This window comes from Argiope bruennichi, chromosome 9, assembly GCF_947563725.1.
Source record: "Argiope bruennichi chromosome 9, qqArgBrue1.1, whole genome shotgun sequence".
In the NCBI taxonomy this organism is placed as follows: domain Eukaryota; kingdom Metazoa; phylum Arthropoda; class Arachnida; order Araneae; family Araneidae; genus Argiope; species Argiope bruennichi.
In genome coordinates, this window is record NC_079159.1 from 8,835,330 (window position 1) to 8,859,970 (window position 24,641).

Consider the following 24,641-nt stretch of genomic DNA (forward strand, 5'->3'; position numbering starts at 1 on the left):
TTTATAGCAAATTTCTTTAAAATATAAATTCCTTTATCAAAAACGCATAATTCATGCAGTTCGATTATTTTCATAATCACGCTTCAGCTCAGGTATTAAATAGAACTCTCGTTTTAAAGTACAGTTGGCAGTTTAGATAAAACTTCACTGATAATTAGATTGGTGCACGAGATTAAGAAATAGTGCAGGCAGAATCATAGAATCTGAATTTCCTTGCTCTGGAACTTTTCTCAAGGCAGCAGAACAAAGGAAACATCCAACTCATCATTCGAATGCGAATTCTGGAAATTGATTTATATTCCTTAGTCTATATGGCAGTGATTAATGCTGCTCCTCTCATCAATGTTTATTTATAGCATTATAAATGCCAAAAGTAACTCACTGACTGATTTATGACTATCTAATCGTGAGATCATAAAATTGAGATCTGATAAATATTTAATGAGAACTTGTATAGAGCATTCTGATTGATTAACTGTGTGTGTAAATTTCAAAAATTAACTAGAGAATCAAATTGGCGAAATCAGCCCAGTTATTGAAACTGTACTACGGTTTTATTTTTCAATACTTCCCAAAAATTCCTTCTCTCCATATTATTTACAAATGGTATTTTGTAATTTAATTAAAAAAAATTATCACGTAATAGTTAAAAATCTGAGCATATACCTATTGGACAATAGTTTTAAACTAACTAATAACTTATGCATACTATTAAAATGTTAAAAGAATTTTTGGCAGCTTCATATTATTATAACCAAAAATTATATAATTTAAAATAAATCTAAGAAAATAGGTAAAATAATTGAAATTTCTTTTTAAAAAATTGGTTTGGTAATATACGAATTCAAGAGCCTTTTTTTCATACACCTACCTGCTCTAATTCATTTTCTTTTTTTTTATCTAAGACCTATTATTTAGATAAGGCTCTTATCTTTCCAATAAAAATTCAATGTACTTCTGTCTCTGATTTTATTATGAATAATATTAATTTTACACATCTCACATATTAGCTCTTCGTCTAAATGAAATTACTTAAATTTCCATGGGTGGTCTTTTAGAAACCGGGTGTGTGTGTGTGTATGCAAGTTGCAGGTTAAACCAACAAAGACACACTATAAATTACTCAAAAAAATTCCGATCGGAACATGAAAAAAAGTACTAATAAAAAAAGAACGAAACATGTTCTCACATTATTTTTACTACCAGAAAAGATCAGACATACATAAAGAGATTAAATCTTGCTTTAGGAAATTTCTTTAAAAAAAAAAATCTGGTCTGACTTGGCCGTCCATAAAATCTACCCTTTTACTAGTTTGAACCCAAAGTCACGGAGCGTAATTAGAAGTGAAACACCAAAGCTGCCACTTCTCGAATTTTCAGACGCGAAACCGAAATAAAACAAAAACACCAGCGGTACTTGTGTGCGCTTTCCTTTAGTTAGTTTTTTTGGTTTATGAACCCTCTCTTCTGCAGATAAATTATTTTATTTGTCAGGTCTGGTTCTCCCCCCCCCCCCCCATTCTTATGAGCGTGTCTTTTTGCTGCTGTTGTTTCTTCCTCTTGCGGTTCTGTTCCACAATTATTTAGCCCACCTCGGAGGTAACTAAGAGGCGTAACAGCAGTAACTCAGGATTTTCTCGCTGTGTGAGTTTTGAGACGGGGGACTTCGGTCTATGGCCTCGAGAGCAGTGTTCCCTTCGCCGTAGAGCCGTAGAACTCAGCGTCTCCATCCACTACTTTTATAATGATGAAAAAGGCACAGGAGTTAGTTTATGTGATAGTTCTACTAAGTCAGTTTTATCAGAGACTAGCCGCCTTTGGCGATCAGCTGTCTGCTGGAGATATCGATTGTTTTTACTTTAAATTAAAAATTTGTATTCATAAAGTTCATGATTAACTTTAAAAAATAAACATCAAACTGTTATAGATATCAAAGTTGTGCTGTTTTAACAGCCTTACACCTATTCTGTTATTTACAATATGAACCATTCTAATGGAGTCATGTTACTAAAAATGTAAATGTTTCGACAATCTTTTTTTTTTTTTTTGCTGTACAGTAAATGTACTTTTTTTTTATTCTCAATGTAAACTGCACAGATATTAAACAGAATTTTTCTTCCTTAACTTTCAAGAAAGTAAGGAATCATTCGATTAAATATTTGTCAGAATATTAGAAATGATTTTAATTTCAGTTTAACAATTATATCTATTGTTGAAAAGTATGCCAAAAATATGTTTGAAAAATTGTCAAATTAAAAAAAAAATGCATGAAATAATTGATGTTATAATAAAAATAATTTTAATTAATATTTCAGATCATCTCAGGAAAAAATCATGAATATTGTTTAACTTTAAATTGATTAAAATTCTATGTAAAATTTCAAACAAGTTGCTATGAGGTGGACATTCCTACAATCCGAAGAATATTTGGACACTGTTTGGCAGAGCAAAGTCTAATGGTGTGTTACGGTGTGTGCCCCCCCCCCTCACAAATGCATGGATATACATTTTCCTTTATTATTAGTAAAGATGAATTTAATAAGAACTTCTTGAATTTTCACAGTTCAACTTACCTTTACCGTTTCACAGAAGTTTCGCGATATCTAAGCAGGTTAATAAATTTGAAAACGGAGCATAATTTTTCTTTGAGGAAAACAACTTGGAATAAAAATTGCTATTCCTATAAATTTATTGGAAACTTTACGTCAATTTTTATTTCCTCGAATATGTAGAAGAATATTAATGTATTTTCACTCCTAATCAACAAATTGTCGAAAATTCTCTCAGTTTGAGGAATTTTTATTTTTGTCACCAAAACCGCCTAATTCGTCCCGAAATCACCAAATGGTCGCCAAGTCTGGGGGTTATTGACTTGACATCTATTCTGCATCTGTTAGAGCTATCTGTAAAACTATCTTCCTTTCCAGAAGACTTACTGTGCTGGGATGCAATATTACAAATTTGTAACAGTATGTATCCAATTTCAGCCTGATCAATGAATGGGAGGATGTACTATTTGAAAGTGCATGATTTTTGCTGTATAATGATATGCAGGACAAAACGCACCACCTGTTGAAGAGTGCGAACAATTCCAAGAGAAAAGAACTGTTTTTGATATTTATAAATAATAAAAATTCATTTTCGCTAACCGGAAAAGGAAGTCTTTTTTTTTTTATCCATTGAATGCCTTATTGAGATATATAAAGAAAAAAAAATCACATCCTTTGTCATTTCTTAAAAATTAGAGCCCTGATGAATCTAGGATACCTAGGTTCATTATTAAAGGAAACCTAGATAACGAGAGCTCTCCGATATAATGTCGCGGGTTTAAGTTAAAAGGCAATTGAAATAGTTAATTGAAAATCTAATGGTCCATTTTTCAGCATCTAGCCCTTATTATTGTTCTTTTTCTTCCCTGGCAAGACAACGCTGGATGGGTCCCTTCTGTTTCTCAGAATTCCATTCCATGCCGTCCTGTCCTAAATCAAGATTTTCCAACTGACCTTAATACCTTAAAAGATTTCAAGTCTTTTTCGTGACAGTCAATCCACCTAAATAATGGTTTCCTTCTTTTTCGGGTACCTAATTGTTTAGTCAAAAATGTTGTTAGTGGTTAAGTTATCAACCAATCTAATTAAGTGTTAAGTGCCCATTTTATCCTCTGCATTACAATAAACTTAATAATATATCTCTTTATATAATTTGTAAATTTCCGTTGGTTCTTCTTCTCCAATAATTATCATATTGAATGCCACCAAATATACCCCTTATAATGAAGCTGGGTTATTTTTCAGTTCCTTCATTTCTTATCAGTTGAGGCTATCAAAGAAGTTTCAGTTCAATTACCATGATTCGTCTAAATAGGATACTGCTGGTTTGCTGTGGAAGCCGGCTCAGGTGTCATCCTCGTTATCTGACCACTCTTCAAAATGACGAGGCTCGTCCCAAACTAGCCATAGAATTGCTTTAAAACAGGACGTTAATATAACTAAACTAAACCAAACTCGTCTAATTGGGATGATATTTTTATTATCATCTGCGAGGGAATTTTGAGGTAATGCAAATTACAACCAAATTTGAATTGGTTAGTTCATCTAAGAAATTGATTCGCCGAATTTTTCACCCTCCCCTCCTGAAACTTATCCCTTGCCAAATGAAATCCAATCAAATCCATATCATGTTCACAAAAGTTAGTTTCAGATTACAAATACCGTAATTCATGAATATTTGCACATATTTTCCTGAGAGCTTGTTTTGTCGAGATAATCATTGAAATGTCGCCTACAAAGAATTTAACGATCTAAAAAAATAATATGTTAAATATGTGTTTTGAATTTTTACGTAAGATGTTTTTCTTTTTTCACAGATTGTGAGGAAACAACATATGTCACCAGAAAACTAGATGGGTAAACACATTTGACAATCTTTTTCGTTTATTTTCACGCAGCACTGAATATTTGCCGCATTTCTTATTTTCACCGACACATCGCAATTTACATACAATCGCTTGAAAAGCCCAGGCCACAGTACAATGCACAGAACTTTGCAGAACACAAAACAAAAAGGTGAACAAGAGAAAAAAATAAAAGAATCAGCCCTCCGTTTCCAAGACATAACTAGGGTGGCACATTTTTATATCCCCCTCCATTTTTTACGAGGCGGTCTGAGCCAAACGATTCTCCTAAATTCAGAGGAGTCACGCATACTTGTATCAGTTTTAGCGCATTTTCCTTCACCTAGGGGTGTTCAAAACGAAATCTTTTGCAGTTCTTTTGGTCACGATAACTGCTGTTCGTCCCCCCTTTCATCTGTACCCACCTGGAGGTTAAAGAGGAGTTATAAATTGAATGAAAACCAACGCGGAGGTCGAGAGATCCAACAAGTGGTCCGCGTTAAATCCGGATCGGCATCGAGGATTAACTCCGAAGTCTCTCGTCCAATTACGCAATCGTGGTATGACCATAAAATACAATTCGATTTATTTATTGTTCCCAACCAGCTTGGGGATTGTTTGGTCCACTTATTTATAACCGAAACCACTTGCTTGTTATTGAAAAAGAGTAAACTGTTGTTGCAGCTTAAAGCCGCTTTAGAGCTGGAAGATATTATAAATATAACACTGTCTGTAAGTGAATACTGCTTGTTTTTTTATTGGATTATGATTCTGCGTGTCATTGATTATTGAAAGATGGTGTAATATTTTCTATAGGGGATTGAGTAAGCTCTATAATTTGAAGAAATCCTTTTCTCATGTAGACATTCAAATGCTGCTTTTAATGAATCGTATACGGTATAGAACAAAACACATTGTTATTTGCAGTGATATAAGTGTATAATATTGGATCTTCGAAAATGATCATTGCTAGCTATATAAGAAATTTTTTTGAAATGCTCTTTATAATATTATTAGCCAAGGCCAGTTTTACCGTTAAGTGCCCAGAGGCGCCATCGTGTTCATTAAATTAAATTGCAATTTGTTCACCGGATTTTCATTCTTCATAAGTGGGAGGTTTCGTCCCCTGCTTGCTTTCGCTCTCCAACCCCAATCTTGTCCGATATCGTACGCGGTTTTTTCGTCAGTTCTATTTAGTTTTTTTAACTCAACTGGCGATTCGGTCAATGCTGGAAACTTAATTTTTTCATGTTGAGAACATACATTTTCCTATTGACATACTTCCGATTCAAAACTCAAAGCCGTTCAATGAAAACATAATTTGCCTATATCTTCTATTGGGGATCGAAATATCCTCTCTTAAGTATCCTCTTATATCTCTTAAATATTGAATTAAATTTTCATATTTTGCCGCCAATTTTCCAGCTTCGTCATCAGCTTTTCTTTTCAAATTGTCAGATTCTCGTTCTCTCTTTCTTCCTATTTTTTCTTTATCTGATATCGCTGGACGCCCTATTACTATTTAAAAAAATAATGCAGGATTAACATATGTATCCCTTATTCAGACGATCACTAGACAAGTAACAAAAATTTCCATTAGTCGAAAAAGGGAAACAAACTGGAAAAAGTTATTCATCAGTTTTGCCGCAAATGGTGTGATTAAAAGTAGAAATAAAAAATGATATTGCTTTAACCTCATTTGCTGTTAATTTGGTGTTAATGACTTTTCCTTTTTTGTCACCATTTCACAATCAAGAGTAGGGTTTTTAAATTTAAACCGGTTTTTAAATTTAAAAAACCGGTTTTAAGAATTCATATTATTATGTAAAAATTAATTTTGAATTTATTTGATTTGCTATTCATTCTATGCAATGGACAGCAAACACATTTTTTCAACATTGCAAGTTGCGTTGGTCAGTGCTTGTGCACTGCACAGTTGCGCCTCGAATTCGTCAATTTATGTTTTTCATGAACATCCCTTTTCACTTTTTTTTCTAGGTGAAACAAAAGTTTGATAAAGTTAATCTCTTGCTTCTCGTCGGATGTTTTGTCTATCGGTATGAAGTCGGTGCTATAGCAATTCGACTGGCACGTTTCAAAGAGCGTGTGAAAGCTATAAATAATTCCCTGTTTCCTGCTTCTTGATCACAGTATTTAATGATATCATATACAATTTTCTTCGTACCACTCCTGAAAGCTTTTTTACACCACTTGAATTAGCCGTATCAATACGGAATATTCAGTTAAAATAAAATGCTGTCAGAAATGACATAACACTCACATACACGTGAAAAAAAAAAAAAATAGAACTAAAAAAGTATCTAATGCGAGAAATCCAAGGTCAAATGTGCTCATCGTTCCGCGTGTCACCCCTTAATGAAAATTTAATTGTCGAAATGTGGTCTCAGAATCCGATCCGGCTCGAGTCACGACAGGTTTGCTTAATATTGTGAAGGTGAAAACTGGAAATAAAAATATATAGTTGTTATATTTGATAAAAATAACGTAAGTATTAAGTATGTTTAATTTTTATGTTTAAATTTTCTATTTTACATTTTAAAATTTAAATTTTATTATATAAATTTCTTCGATCAAAAATTAGTGTAAAATAAGAAGTTCTGGCTTCTGTTTAATAGAATTTTAAATAAAACACAGGGTGTTAAAATATTCCATGTTTTCTTTCGCAACATTTTAACATAAATTATGTCTTTAGCAAGAATCGGAATTAGATTAAGAAGTGTGTTTTTTTTTCCAAAATTCTTAGAAAATGTGTAGATTAGATTATTTTAAATTGCATTAATATTAATAGTTAAAATAATAAAATTGTAAAATAAACGTCAAAATATTTATTTAATAACTTTAATTTCATTTTTAGATAAAAATTAGTAAGTCGGAAGATTGGGATAGTTTCAAAAAGTTCGGTATAGGCAAGGCAATCTGAAATCATTGTAATAAAATGTTGAGCTGCAAAGGATCATCTACAAACAATCTACATAAATATTATTTATCCGGCATAATCTACATAAATATTATTTTAATAATTTAAATATTATTAAAAATATTTTTATTTTTCCCTATTCATTTTTTTGACAAAAATTCAAAAACCGGCTAAAACCGGTTTTTTTGGAAATATCGAATTCGAAAACCGGTTTTTCAAAAAGTCGATTTTTGTATAAACCCTAATCAAAAGCAATATAAATATTTTATATGACGTAATGAAAATTTTCATTAAATATTTCAAACAACACTGACAAAACAAACTCCAAATGCCATGGCTCAGGTGATTCGCTATCTACCAATCACAAAGCGAATAAAAGGCAATATTTACATAGATTTTTTATATAACAGATAGATTACTTTTGAATTCCGATATATTATGCTCAAATTGCACATATATATTGTTAATCAACGAATTGCAACGAAATACAAATTAATAAATTTTGGTGAAATTATTTTTATTCTTTGCATAATTGAAATATTTCAGGACGATTTTATCATGGTTCTGACTTTACATGGACTCATTAATCAAAATTAAGTGCTTCTCCAAGAAACGAAACAGTAATTTTTTCATCGGATTTTCACCCCTCATAATGGATTTTACATCCAACATATTAGATACTAATTATAAATGTGCTAATAAACGATGATTGAAATGCAAATGAATGAAATTTACTTAATTTCTTTTCAGCATAATTAAAATTTTCCGGCAAATAGAATCGGTTTTAGCATTAAGTAATTGACTTTATCTAGATCCACTAATCACAATGAAGCTTTTATCCATAAAAAAATTCCGCTTCATTTGTGTTTCCGATTTCTAGCCAATATGGTGCTGAAGGAGTCAGATTTCGCCCTCGTCATCTGACGGCGGCTCAAAATGATGAGGCCCGTCCAATAATAATTCAAATGTTTCTTTAAAACGGGACGTTAATTTAATTATACCACAACTTAACTCCTATTTCCAGTCCTCATAGTAAATATTGAATAAAACATATTAATATAGATTACTTTAAATTATTTCGCCTTTTATCTTATTTTAAATATTTCGACAATCTAAAAAAATATTAAATATTAATTGCTTTGGGCGAAAAGCTGAATATTGGTTATACTTAATTTCATTTAAATAGTTTAAATATGACTGCATGCTCATGTTACCGTGAAATCATCAGGCATGAAAGTCATACTATTTTAATTATCTTATATTTGAATATTCAATGTGTACATGCACCTTTCTAATGGCTACCCATTCCATGACGTCATAGCGTTATTATAACGGAAATATCTGGTTCAAATATCTTTTAATTTCGGTAATTTTTCTGTACATTTCTCAATCCTTCTTCTTCAGTATTCAATAAGGGAAGAAAACATTTACATTACACGTTTGATAAAACGCTGAATTTTAGAGCAACTATTGTAGAAAATTGGGATTTTTTTTTAAATCGTCAAAAATTCGTAAAATCGTTAAAACAAAAAATTTTCTTCATTTTTAAATTAGTATCATAAAAAACGACAATTTTTAAATGGTGAAAAATTCATTTTTTTTTTTTTTTTTTTTTTTTTTGCAATTATACTTTCAGAAGTTATTGCAAAAAAACCCACCAAAATTCATCTTAAATTTTAATGAATCAAAATTCTAATTTTTTAAATAAAAATTTTTAAATAAAAATCCGAGAAGCACATCTCCATCTCCCAAGGTCTCTATACACCAAATTTCGTAGCTATAGATGAAATATTGTAGCTTATACAGTGTCAACACACATATTCATCTTTATTACTAATAGAAATACTTATATATGGCTTTGTTTCGATATACATATGGATATGGTAAGGTGCATATAAATGTATTATAATAAAAATAAGTTGCATAGGCTTTGATAGTCAAAACAAGTTCGCATCGACCCTGCTATTAGTTCAAGAATAGAGGTAGACAATAGTGTTGCGAAATTTTCCGGGGTTCGTTTGGATAGTGGGAGTTATATGGTGTGGAGAACGCTCAATCAGCAGGCGGTAGTAGAAAATAAAACAACGACGTTTATTTACACGAAGACACACAGGACAGCACAAAGACGACAACTATATACAGCACAGAAGACGATTATCTTCAGCCGAGACGTGAAGCATACAACAGCATACAACCAGACTCTACTGCAGACAGTAGCGCACAGCTTAGTTCAGCACTAGCTTCACGCCGTCGCTGCTCCGCTTATCTCTGGAACGCCAGTTCTTTAGCGTCGATTCCGACTACTCTCGCGCTGGTTCATAACAACCCGGCAGCTGCTTCCTTTTATAGGTCTCAGGAGGCGGGGCTAGAAGCCTCTCAACCAATCAGGAATGTTCGAGGCGTATCTCGGTTCCTACTGGACGGATCGGGAAAATTCTCGATGTTTCGGGTATAATCTATTTTGGCGCCAAAGTCGCCAAGCTCCGGGACCTCCGATGGAACCAACTATGCTGGGAAGCCGCATCACAGATTCGTAACAATAGGCTTTAAAAGGTAGACTGTAATTTAATTTTCTATTACGTGGACACTCTTTGATTTGATTTATACATATATTTATTTTTGTATGCTCGAAGTTAGGATGGTGGGGGAACCCTTTTCGTAACATTTCGGGTCATTCCTTTATATAAGTTTTGATATTTTGACAAGCCTGTTATCTCATATGCAAGACATTAATAATTTGAATTTTATATTCGGCAGTTTAACAGTCTAAAGATCGGAACTTTGACAGACTCGGTGTCATTATATTTAAAATGGATTTCCATATGTTACTTTTCTGAAAGACTGAAAAAAAATGATTTTTTTTGACTAAAAGATAGTTTTTCTGTAATAGAATAAGTTAGTACTGATTTTTTCTAAAATTAGCAGTAAAAAACAATTTTTTGAATAAATAAAATTCTACATTAGGAAGGAAATTTTCTAAATGAAGCTATGAGAAGGTACATACAGTCAAACTTTATTTTGTGATGTCCTTTTTTATGCGATTTTATTTTTGTGTGATTTTTTAATGCGGTATATAAATTTAATGGTGTTGGCATTATAACACCATTTAATGTTTTCTAACTTGTACATGTGTACACTAATGTAGTGTGTACACATGTACAAGTTATACATATCACGCCAATGGATTCCAATATTTCACTATAAAATGAATGATATATTCTAAAAATTAACCAACTCTAATATCTTCAAGTGACGAAAGTGATTATTAACAGTTCATCATAAAAATATGCGCATTTTGGATTACGACGAGTCGTATTAATTATGTGCATTTTAAAAATGTCTCCTTGTTTAAAATGAGAAATTAATTTTTTAAAAAAATGTTTACATGCGTCATTTAATTATTCATTTTATCTGGGAAGCACTTTCTCATTATTTTGCAAATCTTCGACAGATTTTCTAAGTGAAAGTTTTTTAATGCTGTCCTCGTTCACTGCATAAAAAATATTCTTTAATATGCTATAAAAATTATTTGTCATAGCCATTTATGAACTTTTTTTAATGCAACTTCTTTTATGCAGTCCCAATTTACCGCACAACAAGTTTGACTGCGTTTCTTAAAAATCAACTCAAGATTTTTTTTTTTAAATTCCGTCTTTTCTTTCACATTAAAATAAGATTTTTGTTCCACGAATTATTCCATTCACAGCTGATATTTTCCTCTTTATGCTAAACTAAATATTATAATATCTTTAATTATTAAAAGATCAAATCAGCTAAATACACAATAAAAAGCCTTGTGGGCATATAAGTTGTTAGGAGAAAGCAAAAATATTATATTAACAGAAATCGCAGGTACTAAAAGATCCGTATACGGTAAATTGCAAAATTATTAAAATGCTAAGAAAGAAGCGAAAAAAATTGTATAATGCAACGTATTTTTTCAAGATTCAAGTCTTGTAAGTACATAAAACGAGCAGAGACAACCAAAATTATCATGTAAACAGAAACCTTGGGAATTGAAAATTCTGAATAAAGGAACGAAATCCTTAAAATGCTAATAAAGAAGTGAAAAAAAAGTTGCATAATGCAATGCATTCTTCCCGAGGTTTAAGTCTAGTAAGTACATAAATTGATTAGAGATAAGCGAAAGTATGATGTTAACAGAAATCTGGGGTATAAAAAGATCTGAATGCAGTAAGGTACGAAAAAATGCTAAGAAAGAAGCGAAAAGAAATTACATAATGCATTTTCTTCAAGGATCTAGTCTTGTAAGTGCATAAAATGAGTAGATACAAATAGAAGTGTGATGTAAACAGAAACCTTTGGTTTTAAAAGATCCGAATCCAATAAGGTGTACAAAATCATTAAAATGCCAAGGAGGAAACAGAAAAAAAAAATAACACAATGTAATGCCCTTTTCCCAAGGTTGTTTGGAACGATCTTACGTAATATACATATGCCAATTGTATATTACGTAAGATTGTTTGCAGATAACATTGTAAGATGAACTCACATGAAATAATATTACTGAATAATAGATCTCGAGATGATTGAATCCTAAAATATCTTTTGGAACTAAAATTTTAATGAAATTGCAAAAAGCAGCTTCTTTTTTTTTCCTTCTCTCTCTCAACACAACTTAGTGTACATTCCACTACACTTGTTTTCCTTTAAGTCATAAAAGATAATTAATGGTGATAGCTAAATAGAGATGATTGCAAATTTAGTTTAGTTCGATATTGTATACTGTAAGTTTCACATCATGATTGAAGTGAATCACTGTCTGTTTTTCACTGCTTAAAATTGATTTGAAAAAAAAAATGATTGCTATTTTTGAGCTTCGTTATTATCAAACGTTGAAAAAGTATTTGAACATCTTAGTTTCGTATCGTATTTGAACATAATTTGTAGAGTGCGAAATTTGGTTTTTATCTAAGAATATAACTGAAATATACAAATACATTATGTGAAAAAGTTTAAATAAAATATGCTGAATGAAACAAAATGTACAATAATAAGTAAAGAATATCTTAATGAATATACAGGCTTTCGAATAATTTAATTACAAACAGTTAGAAATAATATGAAATTTTTAAAGCTTTTTTTTAAAAAAACTGAATAAATAAATAAAATATAAAAATAAAATAAAATATAAATGAATAAATAAATAAATAAAACAAAACTTTTATTCATTAAATTATTACTACATTTTCGCTGATTTTTTAAAATTTTATTAGATATAACTGAAACCACTAAATATAAATATAATTTGTATAATATTATAAATATAATAATAAAAACTAAATATAAATATAATAATAAAAACTAAATATAAATATAATAATAAAAACTAAATATAAATATAATAATAAAAACTAAATATAAATTTAATAATAAAAACTAAATATAAATATAATAATAAAAACTAAATATAAATATAATTTTTACTTCAGGATTTATTACATAATATGTAAGTTTATCATGCCTTCTAATTCTGTGCTAAAAGCAGCAAAAATGATGTTTTTCTAGTCTAATCGATCTCATTTACAGTTCTGAAAAGTCAAATACATTTGTCCAAAGATTTTAAAATTATTTTCAAATTGAAAATATTTTATCGTTCATCTAATACCTGGATATTTCTTATTCTTATTCATTCACTTTTGCTATTTTGTCATTGAACAAATGCCAAAATAAAGGGATATTATCAAAAACAGTCGCATCAATAAACATAAAACGCACTTTTTAATCTTCAAGTTAGAAAAACTTCAACATTTATAAAGCGTAAATTTACAAACCTGGCGAAATGGCGAATGTATCTGCAAAAAAGAGCTAAATTCCAATAAAAAAATATTTTGGTAAAAGTACTGACGATGAATTACTATCACACATGATCCCACCAATAAACATAAAAAAGATAATTATGAATAAAGTGTAACTGTATCATGCCGGTTGACTATGTGTTAAAAAAAAACATAACTGATATCTTACCAGTTCAATTCGTTTCGTGTTTACTACAAGTCTAAAAATGCTGAATATATTAGTCAGAAAATTTCCAAACTATACTCAGATTGAACATATTTCAGCTTTGGTTATGATGGTGAGTTTAGCTTGAATTTATCGGGGTTGATTTGATATCGTCCGCACTCGAAGTCGGGATCAAAAAGTCAAAACAGGCGAATAATGAAGATGTAAGAGGGGGGAAAAATCATGCCTTTTTTATTGTTTCTGTGAGATCTTCTGTTATTCAAAGCAAGAAGAAAACCTGTTTAAACTTTTATAACACCTATCTGGACGCCGATTTGCATCCGCTGGATTACGGTGACTGCCGTTCCTCCCCCCTACTCCAACGCCCATAAAGCGCACTCATGCATTCCACGACCTTCGATTATTCGTTCTTCCATTCGAACACACCTGTGTCAGCGCCGATTGATTTTTAATATTCTCATAAAAAGAAGGAAAAGGCAAGCTTCATTACAATACGCTTAAAATGCTCGCCTTGGAACCACATTAACGCATTGGTTTTAAGCAAATACGTTCAATGAATTAATGAAAACGATAGCACTAATAGATAGCGCTTAACCACACTTTTTACACTCCTGATTCTTTTATTTTTTTACCCCCTCCCCCCGCATTTTCTTGGTCCCAAAAGATTCTCATTAGCGCCCGAGTGCATGCAAATATTGTGTATATAAAAAGGAGCATGCATAATACATTTGTGCATTAGGAATATGGGTGCTGCATATATGCATAGACTACACACTTTCAGCTAACCCATTGCATATTGTATGTTGTTTCTGAAATGAAGGCGATTCAGCACTAAAAATCGGATTCTTATACGCCAAAGCACATAATGCGTCTCAGTTTCCGTTCCAGCAATAGTGGTCCAGATTGGTTCTTAGCGTTCAGGTTGGATATCAGGATGGAGAGTGTGTGTGAAATGACGGTAGTGGATATGCCTTTCTTTTTTTTTTTACGGTGCGAGCAGGGCGCAAAAATGGATAAATAGCCTTACTGTAATGGATATGTTTACTGAAAACTGTAAGTACAGGAGTTAAAATTATAGAATAATTTTATTTCGCAAAGCATTAATTAAATTTAAATTTAAACCAACCTTAAATGCCATATATCATTATTTAAAAGGGTATTTTAAATGACTGAATAAACATATTTTGAAATATTACTCTTCATTACTGCCAAGATATTATTACCACAAGGCCAATAATTAATATCATAATTCGCTTTTTCTGTTTCAAGGGTCTGTTATTTTTTTATTTCTGTGTTATTTAAGTATCAAAGCAATTTCTTACGAATGATCCAATAAAACATCAAATAATTTGGGAATTACTTAATATATATACTAACACCATAAGAGAAATAATGATTTTTGTATGACCCTTTATCAAAAAGCCTTAATTTGTTTAAAATTTATATTATTTCTTAATGCCTGGATTAAAAATAGTAATAGACAAGTTGAATTAAGAGATAAAATCTTAAGTAATTACTTACTAATATTACTGTCCTATTTAATATTAAATATAAATTCATTATACATATTACTGTTCTATTTAATATTAAGTATATAATTTTAAGTATACAAATGCGTTAAGAGCAATAATTAAAATTGGGTATAGTTATGTAGTAAAAATCTAATTCTTATTTTATGGGTTTCGTATTCGCAATTGTAAACTCTACAAAATTGTGTGGAGTTTGCCTTGCAAGATTGCGTCACAGTCATTCGTTTCATAACAGGTAACATGGATAGCAGTAATCAATTTTGGATGAAAGCTTCGTTCTTTCTCGTTGTTTTAAAAATACGGCTACTTTTCAAAATATTCAGGAAGGATTTTTATTTCAATTTAAATTAAATAACTTCATTAAATTATAGTGCTATATGTTGTAATTATGCTTTAATAAGTTCAAATTTACTTTATTTTTTATTAACATAATGTTGTTATATGTAATGTAATGTTTTATTTAATTGAATAAATAAAATTTTAAATTATTTTTAATATTTATGAAATTCAGAAATTATTGCATTAAAATGCTAAAATTGTTTAGTTGAGCAGAAAAGAAAATAAATAACACATATGCATAAATAAGAAATACCATGTTTCCCACAAGGTTTTTACTATGATAATAACTAAGTGCCCCCTAGTGACTCATTTTAGCAAGTCGAAACTTAATAGCATCTATAAAAAAATTTGATAGACTTGCTTTTAAGAATTTTAATAATCATATTATTGATCATATGATTAAATATAATATATATTTTGCATTAGTCTTGGAGTCTTTTAAACATAACTGGAATTTACTTTTGAAATAAAAATATAGTACCGACAAGCTAAATGGTTGTTTATCGTAGAACTTCGCAAACTATGTATTCAACATTTGTTTTCCGTATAAGAAATATATAAAGGATGTTAACACTTATCAAATGCAGTGTTGCTCATTTTTTGGTAAAGAAAAAATTTACTAAAAAAATGTGAATTTTTTTTTATTTAAAAAAAAAAGGCAATCATTTTTCCTTTTTCGACATAGAACTATGTCCATTTATTATTGTTGGAAAAATCAATATGGAGCTGTATCGATTTATTATTTTATTATTTCTAGATTTTAAACTCGGATGTATTTTTATAGAATGCATAAATACACAGAATAATGATTTTGTATTATAATCTGTATTTATAATTATTTTGTAATAATTTATTATTTGTAGAATAATAATTTTGTATTTTGAAATGAAAAAAGGTATGGGAATTGTACTTTGAAATAAAAGCATAAGGAATTTTTTTTTATTTGTGCCATCGAAGGAATGATAACAATCTATATAAATTAATAATATACTTATGAATGGTTTATTTATGTTTAGTTTAGTTTAGTAATATTTATGTCCCCTTTTTAAATAACATGGAGACTTTTTTTGGGAGGAAGGAGTCACCCTTTAGACCTTTATAGTTTGGTGGAAAAGGTGGCATCTGATATGACATTCTTAGCTTCCTCGTCACATCAACGGAAGGACATTTTTCTTCGAAGAATTTAACTTACACTAGACTTGTCTACTCTTCGTTCTTCGTAGTATCGGATTTTGAATCTTGAATTCTCCATTCGCGAAACTTCAGTAGTACGAATTTTATTATTGAACATTCTACTGCAGCCATCGAAGAGAATGCATTTCCATTCTTTAGATACAATAAAAAAATTTTCTGTTTTATGCATTTCAAACTGTGAATGATTTTTTTATTATACATGCAGTATATAGTTTTTTTTTTAAAAAAAATAAGATTTATATCAGTGGTTATCTTATTTAACAACTTCACATTTTTCAAAAGTATTCATTCTAAAGTAAATAATAAATATTACTATACCATCTAAAATAAATAAAAAAATTAGATACAATTGAGATATTAATATCATTTGTATTTCAGGCTATATTTCAAAAAGATAATTTTTTTAAGGTTTCCAACTGTAAGCAACAAATATCCAGAATTCAGTTGCTAATGCTTAAAAATTGTAATTAGGCATAGTAACATTGTTGATTTGGAATTTTGAAAAGGAAAAGAATGTGTTATTAGTGTGTAACACTAAACAATTAAAGTTTACTATAATTGTCCTATAATATATAAATCAGCTCATTTTTCTTTTACAAAATTTTGCATATATTTATTTTGTATTCCTTACATCTACTCGTTTTCTTGATTTTTATTTATTATTGTTAGTTTTTACTTCCTTTTCTTTTTTTCTTATTTCCTTAGATTCAATTTAAAAATCTCATTTACCTAATAAATTGAACGATAAACGGATAAATATTGTTAACGGAATTAGTTTTGATAATAGCTGTTTGTTGCAACTTCAACAAGCTGTTTATCTCTAATATTTTATAATACGTTTTTTTTTAAATGCACTTTTTAAAATCCTTATTTTAAAAAAATATAAAGTAATAAAAATCCATCAGTGTAGATTTTTCTGATAATAGCTGATAATATCAATGCACATTTTTATGATAATTCATAAAAATTTTTTAATCTAAATGTTAAAATTAAATAATATTGCAAGGTTTAGAATGTGAAAAACTATTAATTTCAGTATAACAAGTTAAATTGCAGAAGAAATTGCAAAGAAAAACAAAATTTACTCTTTCTTCATAAAACTTTCCATCCACAATTTAAAGCTTAGAATTTTTATTGATTAAGATCAGTTCGATCAAAATGATGTTTTAATCTTGCGTATTTGATACATAAATAATATGCCGTTGATTTATGAGCTTAATAATTTGATTTACAAAATTTCTTTTTGTGGAACTTTATTTTATCAACTGAATACCAAAGATCAACTGCAACTCTTAGCTTTACAAATTTAATAACAAAATCAGAAAATATTTGTTATCAAGTTGCTTGTTTTTAATGCTTCTAATTCGAAAAATTTCACTCAAATATTTTTGATATAAGAATTACTTTTAAAAGTTCTTCTTTGATCAAAAATTTAAAATAATTTAGATTATTAAAATCAGAATCCAGTTAAATTACATAACTTATTCTAGGAACTTTTTCATTTATAAAATCTAAACTATCAGTAATATATTTTTTCTATTTTTATTTTCTGACATCTATAAAATAATAGTTTTTCTAATAGAAAAATGAAAATTTTTTTATTTTATTTTAAAGACGAAACAAGAGAAATGGCTACTTTTTTATTACCAGGTAAACAAATAGAAAGTTTGATGTAATTTTATTTTATTATAAACACTTGTTCTTATTTGTTCTCGCAAAAAAAAAAAAAAAAAAAAAAAAAAGGTTTTATTTCTTTAAAAAATAAAGGTGAATTTTCTGCTAACTAATGAATTTAATGACTTTTAATTGTTAATAAAATATGATTGCTCGAACATATGAGTCAAAGTCAAATATTTCATTGTTCTTACTCTTAAGATTTCGTTCACGGATTTACTTTTTATTTCGCAAAATGATCCAAATAAAAGGAGTTCGCTTAAGCATATTATTGGCAAAAAATATATAATAAAAAAACTTAATAAAACTATCGAAATTAAAAATAATTACTGTGGACAATTCCATAGTTTAATTTTCGATGCAGTTCAAAATCTATTTAAGTTCTACGCCCTTAAATTTCGAGTTATTTGAAAGTTAGTTAAATTTCGAGTTATTTCGAGTTATTTGAGTTAAATATTATTTCTTACAATTATTTTTAAGTATAAAAGCTCGTTTATCTGTTTGATGTTAAAGATTTCTTCCTCTTCAATTGATATTTTAAAGTTTTCGCCGACTCGACGATTCTTTCCCATTATATAACAAAACCATGCTATATTCTTATTTAAGATATAAACTTAAAATATCTTAAAAAAGAATATTATTACATGTGAAATATTCGATTTAAACAGATTTTACTAAATCAATTTAAATCCAGATATGAAGTGAAATATATTGAAATAGAATTAAAATTTATTATACCAAATAATTTTCCGAAAATAGATAGCACTCGTTTTGAACACTTTATTAAATATAAACAATTATATTGGCATGAATTTTAATAATAATTAAAAAGCAGAGAATGCCATTTTTTTCGATATTTTTACTATCTTAGAATAGGAAAAGTTCAATATACTTGTAAATATGCCATCTCAAAATTTTTCAAGAATTCCAACGTGTATAACAGAAACTGATCACTGAAAATCTTAATTCTTTTCAAAAATTTAAATTAATCAATATAATTTCAAGAAAACCTTTTTATGAAACTCAGAAATATATAATTTGATACATTCTTATATTCTTTAAATCTAAATTTCACCTTAAATTTCTATCAGATGTCTATCAGATCACTCTTCTGTTTCAAATATAAAACAGTGAAAATAATTAATCAATTTCATTTTTTACAGATTTTTCCTGTTATATCCTAATTAGGTATTTTGTTATTCAACATATGCTGCCTAAAACATATTGCAAAAATAGAGAACCAAATTTGCTTTATTAATGACCTGTATGGTTCTAAAAGTCTAGACATTAGGTCGGCAAATCATACGAAATCTTTTTCTTTTTCATTCTTCAATTTGGTTGGTATTACATCTAAAAGAAACTCCATAGAACTTTGTCGAACCGCTAATTTTCATTTCATATATATGAAACAAATGACAGCAAATAGTTACTAACGATCAGCGATATTAATATTAGAAATGGAGAAATAAACATTAAATCGGATTTGCCCGTGACTATATGTCAAACAAATGGCTACGCATCATGATGAGAAATTAAAGCATTTATTTATGCGTAATGAATTACCTGATTTAATGATGGTGCTTAATGGTGATTATGGCATTGATTTTCTTTTGAGGTCAGCGGCCAGTACTTTATGGACAATGATTGATAATATTTTAAAAACAAAAGCACGCTTTAGTTCGTGTATCAAGAAGTGAATTTCTTTTTCGTCAAATAGTCAGAAATTGAATCAAGAATTCGTAAAAAGACCAAAATGGGAATTTATGGGAGGGTCAAATTTAAGAAATCTTTATTCATGGAATTTAAGATCAGTAATTAACGATTGTAGAATTAAAAATCCTTCACGAGGAAATGGCTATTAAACTGTAATTTGTTTCTGTAAGCTAAAACTTACCAAACATACTTTCTATTAATAATAATTGGGAATGTATGTATGTGTGTGTGTGTTGATGCTCTATATAACATACAATTTGACCTAAAGCTCACATTCAGATATGCTTAAGAATGTTAAAATGAGGATTTCGGAGCGATTTTATTTGAAATTTTAATTAATTAAAAATATAAAGTGAAATTTTAGTGCTTTACACAACTATTTCCGACAATAAAAAATGATTTTTACATCAGCTTAAAATTAAAAAAAATTAAAATTAAAAAATTAAATTTAAAAATAAAAATAATTAATTTTTTTTAATGATCTCAATTTTTTGCCTGTATAATTTTTTTCTATTTTTTAATTCATTTAAAAAATATTTTAAGCATATTTTACAATAATATATTTTACAGTTGAAATGAAATTCAGATAATTTTCGTTGTTACTTTTAATATTTAATAGTGTTATTTTTTTCTCTCCTTAAGTTAACGATCAAAATATGAAGATTTGCTTTATTTTTTCTTGTTAAGAAGGTTTCAGTATAAGGCATGTTTTTAGTATTTTTTAAAAATTTTCTTGTATTTACAATTTAAGGTTGAATCAAGCAATACAGAAATTACTTTAAAATTCATTTGTATTTAAACATTGTTTTCTTTCCAGTTATATAATTGGATGTATAAATATATAGGCAAAAAAATTAAAGAAAAACTTAATAAAATAACAGAAAGATGAGAGGATTCAAAAGTAGCCCGAGTTATATGTTTATCAAAATTTGAATTAAAAAATTATTTTGTTAAGGTTTCAAGACTTTTTTTATTTGAACTACTAAAGATAATATAAAAATATCTAATAAATTTAAAGCATCTATTAAACCCTTTCTTCTTTAATACATATTACATTCTTATCACTTTTTGCTCAACTTTTGAAGATGGAGAAAAAAAAAAAAATAATGATCTTCAAAATTTCACAACGAGATTGGATATAACATCCATCTACAAATATTGATGTAGAAATTAGAATGTGAAGATTGTTACAATTAAGATGAGAAAATATCGTACCAGTTAGGTTAAATATTGGCGAAGAAAATTGTATCCGAGTAATTCTAAACTGACTGTCAGATAAAATATGTCAACTTGTGAAAAAATTGGGAAGTTATTTGTTAACATAAAAAGTTAATAGAGTAAAACAATATTTTTCGATCAAAATTGATAGATTTTCATTTTCTCGAAGGTTAGCGGAGTAAAATGCGTAAATCGTGGGAAAGGAGATCAATCTTTTTTGAATCGAATGTCACATTTTATCCAGTAAACCAAAGAATATGATCCTTCGAATAGATCATAAAAGGGAAAGAACAAATCAAATTTATGCTCCACTAATTTACATTCTACAAAAATAGTCCAGTCGAATTGTATTTTGGAGAGGAGAAAGATATAACAACAAGTTTATTGTTTCAACTTGTTGAATTGGTCATCCAAAGCATTCTATAGGATACCGAGCAGTTCGAAAATTGTGACATAGGTTATTTACGTTTAAATAAAAGGTGATAAATCAGAGAAAAACAGTTAAAAAAGTTAAAATTATTAAAAAATTTATAAAATAAGTCACTTAATATTAGTTAATTTAATATAGTAATTAGAAATTAATTTAACAAGAAATAACGTAAATTTGGAAAAATAATTGTAATTTAAAAAAAAACAAACTTGAAACCAGTTTTGAAAGTTATTTTAAGTACATGTTATACAGACGAGAATATCCGGTAAATATTTCAGATTGAGTTTTGAATTATTTTTTGAAAAATCCAACTACGTCGAAAAAGCATGATTATCGGAAAATGTTTATAAATCTCTGAAGTAATGAAAAGAAAGGAAGAAAAATAATAAAATCTCTTACTAAAAGTGTTACTCAAAGATTTCAAGTAGCAGGAGAGAGTTCAACAACAACAACAAAAAAGGATGAAAAATGAATTGAAAAAAATCATACTCTGTGGCGATTAAGTTTCGATAAACATTAAATACTAATATTCGTGAATGTAACGATGTGTAACTTGCATTCAAGCATAGAAATCGGCATGAAACAAGAACAAATTTAATTTTAGCCCCTTTTTTTTGTAAAATTGACCACTATGAGGCCATTTGAAATAGTTGAACAGTTTAAGAATACGATTATTTTTTTCGTCCGCCAGTTAGAAGAAAAAAGAAATGTATTTATAAGCATTTTTCAACAATCCTGCTTTTTTTCCTGCAAAAGTTAAATTTAAAAAAAATGCAGATATTGATCTGAAATTTTTATCAGATACTACCTTTTGAGAAATGCGTATTTGAAATTTTAAAAATTCCACTCAAATGAAGGCAAAATTTAAAATATTTTTCAAATTCAAATATTTTTAAAAATTTACTTCTGAGCTAATTAAAGAAATTTAATGCTTTACATCGCGTTTTATAAGTCTTTTTAATACCTGTTATTTTTTTATTTAAAATCTCCTTCTTAGATTAAAACTCTTTTATTTAAATGAAGAATCACAATGTTTCATTTTTCCATTGATTCTCTCTCCATGCAGGATCACTTTTTTTACAGATTTTGGATTATTTTTTAATGTTTTAGCAATATTAACAAAACTGCCTGTAAGAAAATAAAATGTAGAGCGTCTAGAAACCTATTATTTTTAAATTGTAAACCTTTATAAATAAATATTGAAGAGTTCTTTAAAATTTGTTTCAAGGATTGTTTAAAAAAATAGCATAGGTGAATAGAATAAGTGAGAGATTAATTTATATTAATGCAATACTTGACAATAAAAATTTGGAAAAATTTGCATCTATATTTTAAAAATAAAGATTTATTAACACTGTTTCGAAATATTTAAAGATGTTTTATAAAATAATTTTAAAATATTTTTCGAAAATTATTAAAGAAGAAGATTCAACTACACTATAAAGACTTTGTATTAAAAGGGTGGGGGGAGATTCTAAAACCCAAAAGTTTGAAAAAGTGAAAAAAAAAAAAATACTTTGGAAAATCTTTGGCATTTAAAAAAGTTTAATCACTGAGATTTTTAGAAAATGGGAGTAATTTAAAAACATATTATGAAAACAATTTTGAAAATTCTTTATTTAAATAAAAACTGGTTTTTTTTTTTTTGAAAAATTTGTCCTATTTTAAATATTACTTAGTTGTTTTACAACAGAATTTCTAGAACCATTAATTAAAAGAAGAACCATTATTTAGACAAAACCCATTACTTTGATGGTTCTATCACCTAAGGAAATCAAATGCATGAATTTTAACATGACCAAAACAGTGATTTTTCGAGTGTCAGTCTTCGACATTTCAAATAAAAATTATTTATTAGGATATATAATCATAGTTACTTAATTTGAATCATACTAAAAGTTTCAAAGAAAAGAAGAGCTCATGAAAGGACCAGCTCATGATTTAATGCTTTATTCTCATAAATACAGTAAGGATGCATTTTGCAGTAGAAATAAGGATTGGAAAATGCTGCAGAATTTAAACTTTCGATAGCACCGCTTGCAAAAATTTGTCGCACCTCTTTTTTAAATTGATTTAAAATTCCTTTTAAATATAATTTTGAATTATTTTATTGGAAAAAAGTGGAAGAGTTGTTACTTTAAAGGAGATCCCACAAGTCTTCGATAAAGCAAAATCTGCTTTGAATAATTTTGTGTCAATTTAAAAAAATTAATGACATTCCAATAAAAAAATAAATTTTTTTAAAATTATTTTCTCCTTCTTGATATGCTTGTATCCTTTCAAAGAAAACTTTCACCATTTTAAAAATTTGCGATAATTACTTAGAAGTTTTTATTAAATATTTCATAAAATTTTGCACCATTTTACATTTAGATAATGTAGAGATGTTTTTGTTCAGTAAACATCTAATTTTTTTAAAAAAAAGTTTCTGCTTGCGAAAACTCGAAGGTCGTTTATTTCTCCGACGATAATTTTTCACAGCCCTGGCACCAGCCCCGTACAGTAGCCCCTTTCTTCCTCTCATTATGCAATCCTCATAAATCACGGTCTGTTTTTCAGGCTCTCCAGAAGCGAGAGCGCTTATGAGTAAAGTAGGGGTTTGGGGATGGAACCTTTTCCACCTTTAAATCCTTATCAGAAAAGTCGCGCCCCCTTTAGCGCAGCCATTCCGAGCGCCACACCCTGGAATTTCTTAAAATTCATTAGCATAATGGCGTGGCTTCCCCTTCTGTTTCTCGAGCGGACGACCGGAATACTAATGCGAAGGGGATAAAAACTTCTTTTTCGTAGTGCGGAAAAATTCTTCAATTCCAGCCGTTTTCTTTATGAGTGTTTTTCGCGTAATTATACAGTGGTCGTCACGCTTTGAGCCGTTTGAAATATCGTTCTCATCGATTATTTAAAAACTGGGGAGGAAAAAGGAGAAGTTGTAAGGAAATTTTTATTTTTTTAATTGTTTTGGGGGGTGGACAGTTAGTGATTTCCTGGAGGTATAAAAGATTCATTAACTTTATCAGTTTCTAAAATTGTGATTTATTTTGTTCTGATGACCCCTTTAACACTCCAGTTAATATGGCGAATTTTTTTGGAAACTAAATTGTATGATTCTAATAATATGATTTTCTGTTTCAAAATCTTTTAAATTATATAATTTTAATTCCATTTTGTTTCCATATCTTATGGTTGTGTCTGTTTGTGATAAATTCACTTTTATAATATAAACTGAAA

The 24,641-nt window shown here is 28.7% G+C and overlaps 1 long non-coding RNA gene across 1 annotated transcript in view; it reads left to right on the forward strand.

The window, feature by feature from the left end:
* Window positions 1–14,113: 14,113 nt before the first annotated feature.
* Window positions 14,114–24,641, forward strand: part of LOC129984398 (uncharacterized) — a 202,191-nt gene continuing 191,663 nt past the window's right edge. The window contains exon 1 of the long non-coding RNA XR_008785485.1: window positions 14,114–14,369. This is a non-coding gene — a long non-coding RNA (uncharacterized LOC129984398). The remainder of the gene's footprint in view (window positions 14,370–24,641) is intronic.